The 12,200-nt window shown below is 38.0% G+C and overlaps 1 long non-coding RNA gene across 1 annotated transcript in view; it reads left to right on the forward strand.

The window, feature by feature from the left end:
• Positions 1-12,200, forward strand: part of LOC116883720 — a 177,548-nt gene that overhangs the window by 37,538 nt on the left and 127,810 nt on the right. Inside the window, exon 2 of the long non-coding RNA XR_004385778.1 lies at positions 11,318-11,419. This is a non-coding gene — a long non-coding RNA (uncharacterized LOC116883720). The remainder of the gene's footprint in view (positions 1-11,317; positions 11,420-12,200) is intronic.

Genomic DNA, 12,200 nt, shown 5'->3' on the forward strand with positions numbered 1-12,200 from the left:
TGTAAGCAAGTTTACTTACAAGGAGTCAGAACATTGATTTTCTTTAGGCTTCTGTTTACAAGAAGAAGAATAAATACTAAGCAATGAACTCCAGAGACTGAAGGATAAACGAAAAAGCTGCTTCTGAATTTCTGGTGGACCACAGTTGGTGCTCTGCTCAGTATCAACCAGGGTTAGTCATCTCAACAAGTACACATGAACAACAAGAAGGCTCAATTTAGACAAATATGTGAGAGCCATTGGCTACTTCACAAAAGACATCTCCAAGGATTTCCTGTAAAAATGGGCAAAACTTTGAAATGAGAACAAAGAGTCTGAATTGTGTAAACTGGAAGAAACTGAATTGAGACTTAATAGGAAAGTATTTACAAACAAAAGCTAATAAAATCTAGGGAAACTAACTGGTTCCAATCAGCCTGCAGAACCTGTCTTTTCAGCAAAGCTTGGAGCACCAAAAATGAAGGATAGATGAAAGAGGAACCTTTGTCTCTTAAAAATAGCATTCTTGGTTGTGGCATTTTCCAGAAAATCAAGACTGGTTGACCATTTACGTGAGGCATATTAAAGAACCATACAAAGTAATTTACACGACTAGAACACATACCAACTTTGGACTTGTTTATATTTGAACCATTTGAATGACACAAACTCAGAGCGACATTGAGTTCATTCTGATTGCTCACAGTAGTTTATCTTATCTCATTGTAACTCACTGAGGAAGACAACACTCCTCTGTATCCAAATCCCATGGTGGAGAGAGCTGGACTCGCAGAAGTGCGTACAATGCAGAAAGCTCAGGGGAGACCAACACTTTCGCTCATGTTCCAGGCCCAAGAAGAAGCCACTTCCAGCCCTCTGGACACAGAAACCAAGGAACAGTCAGGGGTAGGATACTTCCAGTCTCTGCCTGCACCAGAGCTGAAAGCCAGTCTCCAGTAACTCTGACATACCTGAGAGCAAACCTAAGACCAACGCTTCCGCTCAGAGGGACCTGCCTGGAACCCTCAGGACACAGAAACCCAGGAGCAGTCTGGAAGAGGAGCCCTACATTTTCTGCCTGTGCCCAGAGCTGACCCTGTCCCACAGCTCTCTGTACTCACATCCTGTTGGAAGAAAGCCAGTCTCCAGGAGTACTGAAACACAGACTTACAGGAGGGTCAAGCCACTGTCAGACACAGCATGACCAGCTAACACTAGTGAAAACCAAAAGTCGAGAGGCAAGCACAGTAAAGTAAGCAACAGAAACTAAGATGACTTTGGCATCACCAGAGCCCTGTTCTCCCAATAAACCAAGTGGATATCTCAACACGCCAGAAAAGCAAGATTTGGATTTAAAGTCACATCTCATGATGATGATAGAAAACTTTAAGAAGGACATAAATAGCTCACTCAAAGAAATACAGGACAACACAAGTAAACAGGTAGAAACCCTTAAAGAGGAAACACAAAAATGCCTTAAAGAATTACAGGAAAACACAGTCAACCAGGTGAAAAAAAATTGAAAAGAAACCACCCAGGATCTAAAAATGGCAATAGAAACAATAAATAAATCACACAGCGAAAGAACCCTGGAGAAAGAAAACCCAGGAAAGAGATCAGGAATCATAGACTCAAGTATCACCAATAGAATACAAGAGAAAAAATAGAGAATCTCAGGGGCAGAAGATACCATAGAAAGCATTGACAGAACTGTCAAATAAAATGTAAAAGACAAAAGCTTTAACCCAAAACATCCAAGAAATCCAGGACACAAAGAGAAGACCAAACCTAAGGACAATAGGTACAGAAGAGAACAAAGATTGCCAACTTAAAGGACGAGTGAATTTCTTCAACAAAATTAAAGAACAAAACTTCCCTAACCTAAAGAAAGAGATGCCCATAAACATGCAAGAAGCCTACAGAACTTCAAGTAGATTGGACCAGAAAAGAAATTCCTCCCCTCACATAATAGTCAAAACCCCAAGTACAAAAAAACAAAGAAAGAATATTAAAAGCAGTAAGGGGAAAAGGTCAAGTAACATATAAAGGCAGACCTATCAGAATTACACCAGACTTCTCACCAGAGACTATGAAAGCCAGAAGATCCTGGGAAGATGTCATACAGACCCTAAGAGAACACAAATGACAGCCCAAGCTACTATATGCAGTAAATTCTCAACACAGATGGAGAAACCAAGATATTCCATGACAAAACCAAATTTACACATTATCTTTCCACAAATCCAGCTATGCAATGGATATTAGACAGAAAATGCCAACACAGGGAGGGAAACTCCACCATAGAAAAAGCAAGAAAATAATATTTCAACAGACCGAAAAGAAGAGAGCCACACAAACATAATTCTACCTCTAATAACAAAAATAACAGGCAACAACAAACACTATTCCTTAATATCACTTAACATCAATGGACTCAATTTCCAGGTAAGAAGAAATAAACTAACAAACTGGATATGGAAAAAGGACCCAGCATTTTGCTGCATATAGGAAACACACCTCAGTGAAAAAGATAGACACTCTACCTCAGAGTAAAAAGCTGGAAAACAATTCTCCAGGCAAATAGACCCAAGAAGCCAGCTGGACAGGCCAGTCTAATATCAAATAAAATAGATTTTCAATCTAAAGTTATCAAAAAAGATAAAGAAGGGCACTACATATTCATCAAAGAAAAAATCCACCAAGATAAATGCTGAATTCTGAATATCTATGCTCCAAATGCAAGGGCACCTACATTCATAAAAGAAACCTTACTAAAGCTCAAAGCACACATTGCACCTCACACAATAATAGTAGGAGATTTCAACACCCCACTCTCAGCAATGGATAGATCATGGAAACAGAAACTAAACAGAGACATAGAAAAAGTCACAGAAATTATGAACAAACTGGATTTAACAGACATCTACAGAATATTTCATCCCAAAACAAAAGAATATACCTCCTTTTACCCACCTAATGGTAACTTATCCAAAATTGTTCATATAATCAGACACAAAACAGGGCTCAACAGACACAAGAAGATTGAAATTATCCCATGCATCCTATCAGATCACAATGGAGTAAGGCTGGTCTTCAATAACAACAAAAACTACAGAAAGCCCACATATACTTGGAAGTAGAAAAATGCTTTACTCAATGATAACTTGATCAAGGAAGAAATAAAGAAAGAAATTAAAGACTTTAAAATTTAATAAAAATGAAGGCACAAGGTAACCAAACTTATGGGACACAATGAAAGCAGTGCTAAGAGGAAAACTCATGTATCTGAGTGCCTCTAAATAGAAACTGGAGAGAGCATACATTAGCAGCTTGACAGCACACCTAAAAGCTCTAGAATTAAAAGAAGCAAATACACCTAAGAGGAGTAAATGACAGGAAATAAACAAACTCAGGGCTGAAATCAACCAAGTAGAAACAAAAAGAATTATACAAAAAAATCAGCAAGATAGATAAACTCTTAGCCAGACTAACCAGAGAACACAGAGAGTGTATCCAAATTAACAAAATCAGAAATGAAAAGGGAGACATAACTACAGAATCAGAGGAAATTCAAAAAAATCACCAGATCCTACTACAAAGGCCTATATTCAACAAAACTGGAAAATCTGGATGAAATGGACAATTTTCTAGACAGATAGCAGGTACCAAAATTAAATCAGGATAAGATATACTATCTAAACAGTCACATAATTCCTAAGAAATAGAAGCAGTTATTAAAAATCTCCCAACCAAACAAAGCCCAGAACCAGATGTATTTAGTGGAAAAATCTATCAGACCTTCATAGAAGACCTCACATCAATACTGTCCAAACTATTACACAAAATAGAAACATAAGGAGCATTCCCCAATTCTCTGAAACCAAAATTACACTTATACCTAAACCACACAAAGATGCAACAAAGAAAGAGAACTTCGGACCAATTTCCCTTACGAATGTCGACACAAAAATAATAAAATTCTCGCAAACCAAATTCAACAACATATCAAAACGATCATCCATCATGATAAAGTAGGCTTCATCCCAGGGTTACAGGGATGGTTTAGCATATGGAAATCCATCAATGTAATCCACTATGTACATAAACTCAAAGAGAAAAACCACATGATCATCTCATTAGATGCAGAGAAAGCATTTGACAATATTCAACACCCCTTCATGTTAGAAGTCCTGGAAATATCATTTATTCAGGCCCATACCCAAACATAGTAAAAGCAATATACAGCAAACGAGTAGCCAACCTCAAATGAAATGGAGAGATACTTGAAGCAATTCTACTAAAATCAGGGACTAAACAAGGCTGCCTGCTCTTTCCCTACTTATTCAATATAGTACTCAAAGTGCTAGCCAGAGCAATCAGACAACAAAAGGAGGTCAAAGAGATACAAATGGGAAAGGAAGAAATCAAAATATCACTATTTGCAGATGATATGATAGTATACTTAAGTGACCTCAAAAGTTCCACCAGAGAACTACTAAGCCTGATAAACAACTTCAGCAAAGTGGCTGGATTTAAAATTAACTCAAACGAATTGGTAGTCTTCCTTTGCTCAAAGGATAAACAGGCTGAGAAAGAAATTAGGAAAATGAGACCCTTCACAAGAGTCACAAATAACATAAAATACCTTTGTGTGACTCTAACCAAGCAAATGAAAGATCTGTTTGATGAGAATTTCAAGTCTCTGAAGAAAGAAATTGAAGAGGATATCAGAAGATGTTAAGATCTCACATGCTCATGGATTAGCAGGATTAATATAGTAAAAATGGCCATTTTGCCAAAACCAATCTATAGATTCAATGCAATCCCCATCAAAATTCGTACTCAATTCTTTGTAGAGAGAGAAAGGGCAATTTGCAAATTCATTTGGAATAACAAAAACCCAGGATAGCGAAAACTATACTCAATAATAAAAGAACTTCTGGGGGAATCACCATCCCTGACCTGAAGCAGTATTACAGAGCAATAGTGAGAAAAACTGTATGGTATTGGTACAGAGACAGGCAGGTAGATCGATGGAATAAAATTGAAGACCCAGAAATGAGCCTACACCCCTGTGGTCACTTGATCTTTGACAAAGGAGCTAAAACTATCCAGGGGGGAGAGATAGCATTTTCAACAAATGGTGCTCTTTGAGCTGGAGGTCAGCATGTAGGAGAATGCAAATCAACCCATTCTTACTGCTCTGTACAAAGCTCAAGTCCAAGTAGATTAAGGACCTCCACATCAAACCAGACACAATCAAACTAACAGAAGAAAAATTAGGGAAGAATCTCGAACACATGGGTACTGGAGAAAATTTCTTGAACAGAACACAAATGGCTTATGCTTTAAGATCAAGAATCGATAAATGGGACTTCATAAAATTACAAAGCTTCTGTAAGGCAAAAACACTGTCATTCAGACAAAATGGTAACCAACAGACTGGGAAAAGATCTTTACAAATCTGACAGAGAGCTAATATCTAATATATACAAATAACTCAAGAAGTTAGAATCCAGATAGTCAAATAACCCTATTGAAAATGGGGTACAGAGCTAAACAAGGAATTCACAGCTGAGGAATATTGAATGACTGAGAAACACCTAAAGAAATGTTAAACATCCTTAGTCATCAGAGAAATGCACATCAAAACAACCCTGAGATACCACCTCACACCAGTCAGAATGGCTAAGATCAAAAACTCAGGTGACAGCAGATGCTGGCGAGGATGTGGAGAAATAGGAACACTCCTCCATTGTTGATGGAATTGTGAGCTGGTACAACCACTCTGGAAATCAGTCTGGTGGTTCCTCAGAAAACTGGACATAGTACTACCTGAGGACCCAGCTATACCACTCCTATACCCAAATGATGCTCCAATATATTACAAGGACACATGCTTCCCTATGTTCATAGCATCCTTATTTATAATAGCCAGAAGTTGGAATGAACTCAGTTGTCTGTCAACAGAGAAATAGATACATAAAATGTGGTACATCTACACAATGGAGTACTTCTCAGCTATTAAAAACAATGACTTCAGGAAGTTCATAGGCAAATTCATAGAAAATAGTATCCTGGTGAGGTCACACAAAAAAAATCAAAAAAAAAAAGAACCACATGTTATGTGCTCATTAATAAGTGGATTTTAGCCCAAAACTCAGACTACCAATGATACAATCCACAGACCACATGAAACTCAAGAAGAAGGACGACCAAAGTGTGAATGCTTCAGTCCTTTTTATAAGGGGCAACAAAAATATTCATAGGAGGAGATATGGAGACAGAGTTTGGAGCAGAGACTGAAGGAATGGCCGTTCAGAGCCTGCCCCACCTAGGGATCCAGCCCATATACATACAGCCAACAAACCCAGACAATATTGTTGTTGCCAAGAAGAACACTGCTAACAGGAGACTGATATAGCTGTCTCCTGAGAGGCTCTGCCAGAGCATGACAAATACAGAGGCAAATGCTCGTAGTCAACCTCGAACTGAGAATGGAGTCCCCATCGGAGGAGTTAGAGAAAGGATTGAAGGAGTTGAAGGGGTTTGCAACCCCAGAAGAACAACAATACCAAACAACCAGAGCTCCCAGGGACTATACCACCATCCAAAGAGTACACATGGACAGACCCAGGGCTCCAGCTGCATATTTAGCAGAGGATGGCCTTGTTGAGCACCAATGGGAGGCGAAACCCTTGGGCCTGCCACGGCTGGACCTCCCCCCCCCCCAGGATAGTTGAATATCAGGGCAGGGCAGCGGGGAGTGGTGGGTGGTTGTCTGGAGGAACACCCTCATAGAAGCAGTGGGAAGTGGGATGTGATAGGGGCTTTATGGACAGGAAACTGGGGAAAGGGGATAACATTTGAAATGTAAATGTACAAAAAGACAATACTGTTCAGGTTTGAGTTACAAACAGGAAGATATTGAAGCTATTTATAATTAGCTAAAAAGAAAGAAACCAAGCAGATGTAAGCTTCTTCAGAAGGAGAAGCGAGATTTTATTTTCCTGAGTCCCATTTCTAGTTCCTTAAACACCCAGAGATGTTGTAGTAAAATAGGAAATGTCATCTCTCTTCATAGAAATCAGATCATGTCACAAAGAATGATTTGGAAATTTGGCAAGTCTCCAATACCTCTCCAACTGAAAGGCTGCTGCTTTATTCTTCAAAACATGTTTTAAAGCGTAAGTTGAACTTTTCAAGCTTTCACAATACCTTCAGTAAAATACCTAGCCAAGTAAACTAAGCGAGGAAGTAAAAGACCTCTGCAATAATTTTTAAAATGTCAAAAAAGAGAGAAAAAAAGAAAGAAACGAAAGAAGACACAAGCATTTGGAAGGATTTCCTTTAGCATACTGATGTATCAACAGATTTGCTTTGAACATGGCTGTACTACATAAAACAGAGTCAAGACAATCTTCATCAAAACCCAATGGCATTGTCACAATACTAGGAAAAGAAATTATAAAGTCTGAATAAAAACACAAAAATACCCTGAATAGCTATGGCAGTCTTAAACACAAAGAACAATGGCAGAAGTGTCACACATCTTATGTCAAGTTGTACCGTAGAGCCATAATGAGAAGAATAGCACAGCGCCATCATAAAAACAGACACGTAACACTGGAATATAACTGAAAACCCAGTCGGTAACAACCCAGCTTTTTTTACAAAGATGTCAAAAATACACATTGCAGAAAAAGAGAACCTCTTCAGCAAATAGTTCTAAGAATATTAGATATATACGTACAGAAGAATTAAACATTTGCTCTTCTTACCCAGTATAAAATCAGTTGGAAAAAAAAATGGATCAAAAGCCTTCATGTAGAAGCTGAAACTGAGACAACTAAGGGAAATTGCTTTAAGAAGTAGGCAAGAGCAAGGACTTGCTGAAAATGCCTCTCAGCTCAGGAAATAATTGTAAACATTACAAATGAGATTGTACAAAACATAAAAGCTTCTATACAGCCAACCCCCCACACACACACACACAAACAACTATCAGCAGTGAAGAAGCAGCTCACAATATGGGAGAAGATATTTGTCAACTACATGTCTGACAGCAGATAAACCTAGAATTTGTAAAGAAATTCAACAAGTGAAAACAAAAAGCCAAGAATGGACTGAAGTACAAGCAAAGCACAATATAATACATCTATATATCATTGAACACAATATTATAATACATCTATATATCATTGAACTTAGCTTGCAATTTGCATATATGCATCCTGTATATATACAATACTACATATAAATAAATACAAATAAATGCAATGCCAATGAGCAAAGTTAAAAATTAAGAACAAAAAGATTAGCCAAGAGAAAATGTCCCAAACTGTCTGGAAGTGTCCCACTTATGTGGCTTCTCTGTCTTCCAGAGTGTGACAGAGTTGTGCCAATGTAGCAGTCTCACTCAAGCTGGGTTGAGGATTCCTTGGGAAGTCACTGCATACCAGGGCCATTTGCATTACTAGTGTAGCACTTAAATAAAGCTTCTAGCTTCCTGCCTTTCTAGAGAGCTTGGTCTGATATTACATACCTTGAAGGTAACGTTCTAATCTAGAGTTTCTGGCACAGTTGCCTCACCCTGAGTTTCTCATTAAAATGACTCTAGAGACCATCACGTGTCATTTCAGAAGCATAACCTCGAGAGTCTCAGAGATACCCAAGTGTAACAAAGACACTTGGGACCCCCAAGGTCCAGGGTTCCCTCTCTTTTTCATGTAGTAGTTTAACTTTCAGTCTTTTGAGAGACATTCATCAATATTCTATTCTCCACCCCAGTCACTTGTCTTCTTGTTTTTAACCATTTTGATTGCAAGAACAAATAATTTCCATCCATCCACATAGAAAAATGAAACAATGGAAGTTTCTGGAAAAATAGAAGAAACTGGAAATTATCATCTTAGGCAAAGAATGCCAGACTTAGAAGACAATGTCTTATGTTTTTTTTCTCACATGCATATCCCAGAATTTAATTTTTATATACTTGCAATAAAAGGAATAAGCTATGAAAATAGAAGTGAGATCAGAGATGTGAAATAGAAGTGTTAGGGGCAGGATGAGGAGAAGAAAACAGGAAAGAGTGGAAGTGGAAGGCTAGAGACAGGAAAGCAGAGGGAGGACTGGGGGAAAGAAGAGGACCAAAGGAACAACAGGGAAGAGGGAGGCAGAAAATAAATCTATGTCTGTGTGTGCATGTGTAAATGCCATAACGAAAGGCATTACTTCACATATAATTTTATAATTTAAAAAATTAGCTAAATATTTGATCAACATTAGCAATTTAATACCTGTTGCCTGAACCATAAACTTCAAATATTTAACTCCAATTTGCTTCATTGTCCTATGTTAATATGACCTAGTATTAGATATTTGGTTTCAATACAAACTCCACTGTAATTCTATACTACATTTTGGATATTTTTAAAAACAATTTTCCAGATTACTGAATCTCTTTTCAAAAGTATCTAGCCTGATATTTAAATCAACCATCAAATGTCAAATCATGTAAAGATCTCAATATTTTCTGCTGTAGAGCTTCAAGCTTCTCTTTAAGTATTTATGTATGTATTTATTTATTATGTATACAGAGTTCTGCCTGCATGTACACTTGCACACCAGAAGAGGGCATCAGATTCTGTTACAGTTGGTTGTGAGACATCATATGGTTGCTGGAAATTGAACTCAGAACCTCTGGAAGAGCAGCCAGTGCTCTTAATCACTTAGCCATCTCTCCAGCCCAAGTTTCTTTAAAATTAGACTTTTCTTTGTTAGTAATGCTATATTCTTACATTACAATTTATGTTCCTTTTTTATTTTTAATTTCAAAAATATTTCCTACTCCTTCTACTTTTGTATTAAACACCAGCATGCTAATTCTTACACTTACCACTTAAGTCATGTCTTCCTAATATTTTTAAATCATAGTTTGTTTTATTAGCATTCATCCTTTGTGAGGATGAGAGTTCCTGTGAAAACCGTGATTGCTTCTGGTACTATCACTGAAAGGACTGATCCAACTGACACTCAGGAATTTTATCAGCTTGCTTTTAAAACTCTGCTACAAATTCTCATGATAGAACTGTTAGGTTTGGGACCATGTCACATACATGGTACTTGAGACCCTGTACCCTAGCTTAGCTAGGAGCAACAAGGGAATGAAGAAAAAGCATACGCAGGGTCATATGTTAAACAAAGCTGGGATCATGTGAGTTTCTTTAACTGCTTTAACTGGAACCTTGGCATATTTACTATGTATAGCATTCAGGGAGCAGTCAGCTATTCTTTGTAGGAGGTCTCTGTAGGAACAGCCCTAGTCCATAAACATATGAGGAGAAAGTCACAGTTGCTAGTCTGATCAGTTGTTCATACTCATTCTGGCTCCCAGAGAAAGCTTTGCAGTTCCTAACCTGGCCCATATGTGTAACAACTTTGTCAATTTCCCATGGACCATTTGCTTTTGGAGTCTTAGACAGGCCTTGCTCATGTCAAAAACATTTGCTCAAGGCTGCTCCTTCCTACGGTTTGGGCTCCTACACTCAGTACAAATTTAATCTTTGTGTATTAATTATGACAAATCTTGTTGCTTCTCAAGTCTTGTGGGTAGAATTTCTTCATTTTCTTTCATAGTCATGTCAGTTCTCAAGAGTCTTAGTACAAAGAAACTAAAATCTAGCTTTCTGTCCATGTGAATAAAGGGTATACTCAGAAATCTGCCTTCCCTTGACCTGGTTCATCTTCCTTTTGTCCTTGGCCTCAGGGGCTCTCTGCCCCTTCCACGCTAGCATGGGCTGGCCATGTGGTTAACTTTGCATCTTTCTTGTCATGTAGAAACTCCTCTTTTGATCAGGACACATATTAAGAGTTGAAGGTAGGATGTGTCATATTATGTTGTTCTTTTTATAGGAGTGCCTTTGTCATCGCCAGAAAATATTCTGTCATTCATCCTCTGACATCCTGGGTGTGTTCCTGTCTTTAGGGTGCCTAAGATACACATGAGGTTGCCTACTGGGTCATATGTTCAAATTCATAAATTGTTTGGGTTAAGCACAAACTATCTCACCCTTTTTAGAAGTACAACCACCAGCAATTTGTATCCATCTAAATATAAAGTAGTTACCTAATGTCTTCCTTGATCCATACTGTATAGATACAAGGGGCAAGAAGAAATTAGAAATGAATGGTAATTATGTCATATATGCTTGTATATACTTAATCACATTACCACCCATATCTATAGAGCTGTCTAGTTAGCATTTGTAACTCGATGTTTGAACTCACCATTTGAAAACACAAAATAAACTCTCCATGTTCTCATGGCCATTTACAGATGTGCTGACTGAGGGAGATATGAGTGCCTTGACAACCAGGATTTGAGCAGAGACTCAACACAGCTCCAATCTGCTCTCCTGCTTTAGCTCTGATGTTTTAAGTAAGTCCTTCTTCACTATGAATCTAATCCCATGCATGTTGCATGTTCATACCCTTCATAACGATTTTAGTGTTTAAAAGATCCTCTATGCATACTGGCTAAAAGGCTGTCTGGTGTCCCTAAACCCAAGAAGGCTGTGTGATCTGTCTCCTAAAAAGTGTGTGTGTGTGTGTGTGTGTGTGTGTGTGTGTATGTGTGTGTGTGTACTCTGTGTTATACATTAATGTGTTGTTAAAATGTTATGACCAGAACCTCAATGGCCTTAATTCTGTTTTTCTCCTTAGAATGTTAGTTTAATGTTTCTAACTTTATATGATACCACTACAGCAGATAATGAGATCAAGCTTATACTCATATAAAGTAGGAGAAGGAGTTAGAGAATGAGTGATTACAACACATGGGTACATACTCATCTGGGAAAAAATGCAAATGATAGAAAGAAGAGAGGAAAGAGGAAAGTCACCAGGGAATAGATGTTGATCATTTCTCTGAGGGGAAAACTTCAGGCCTTACAGCTGTTAGACTGGTTTACTTTGCACCAACCTCAATTCCTTTCTATTGATCTAGGTCTCCCTTAGGGGACATGCCAAACAAAATCTTCCAACCTAGCATGAGAAACCCCCTGAATCATCTCCTCAGTAAGCCACATCTAGAGGGTTTGCTGACTGTAGTATTCCTTTGATTTTTTTCAGACTTCTGAAACTTTTCTGAAAGCTGCATTTGTGTCCTCTCAGCTTGTAAAGCATCCATTCCATTTCAGCTATCACAGAGAGGAAATTTA

This window comes from Rattus rattus, chromosome 14, assembly GCF_011064425.1.
Source record: "Rattus rattus isolate New Zealand chromosome 14, Rrattus_CSIRO_v1, whole genome shotgun sequence".
NCBI lineage: Eukaryota > Metazoa > Chordata > Mammalia > Rodentia > Muridae > Rattus > Rattus rattus.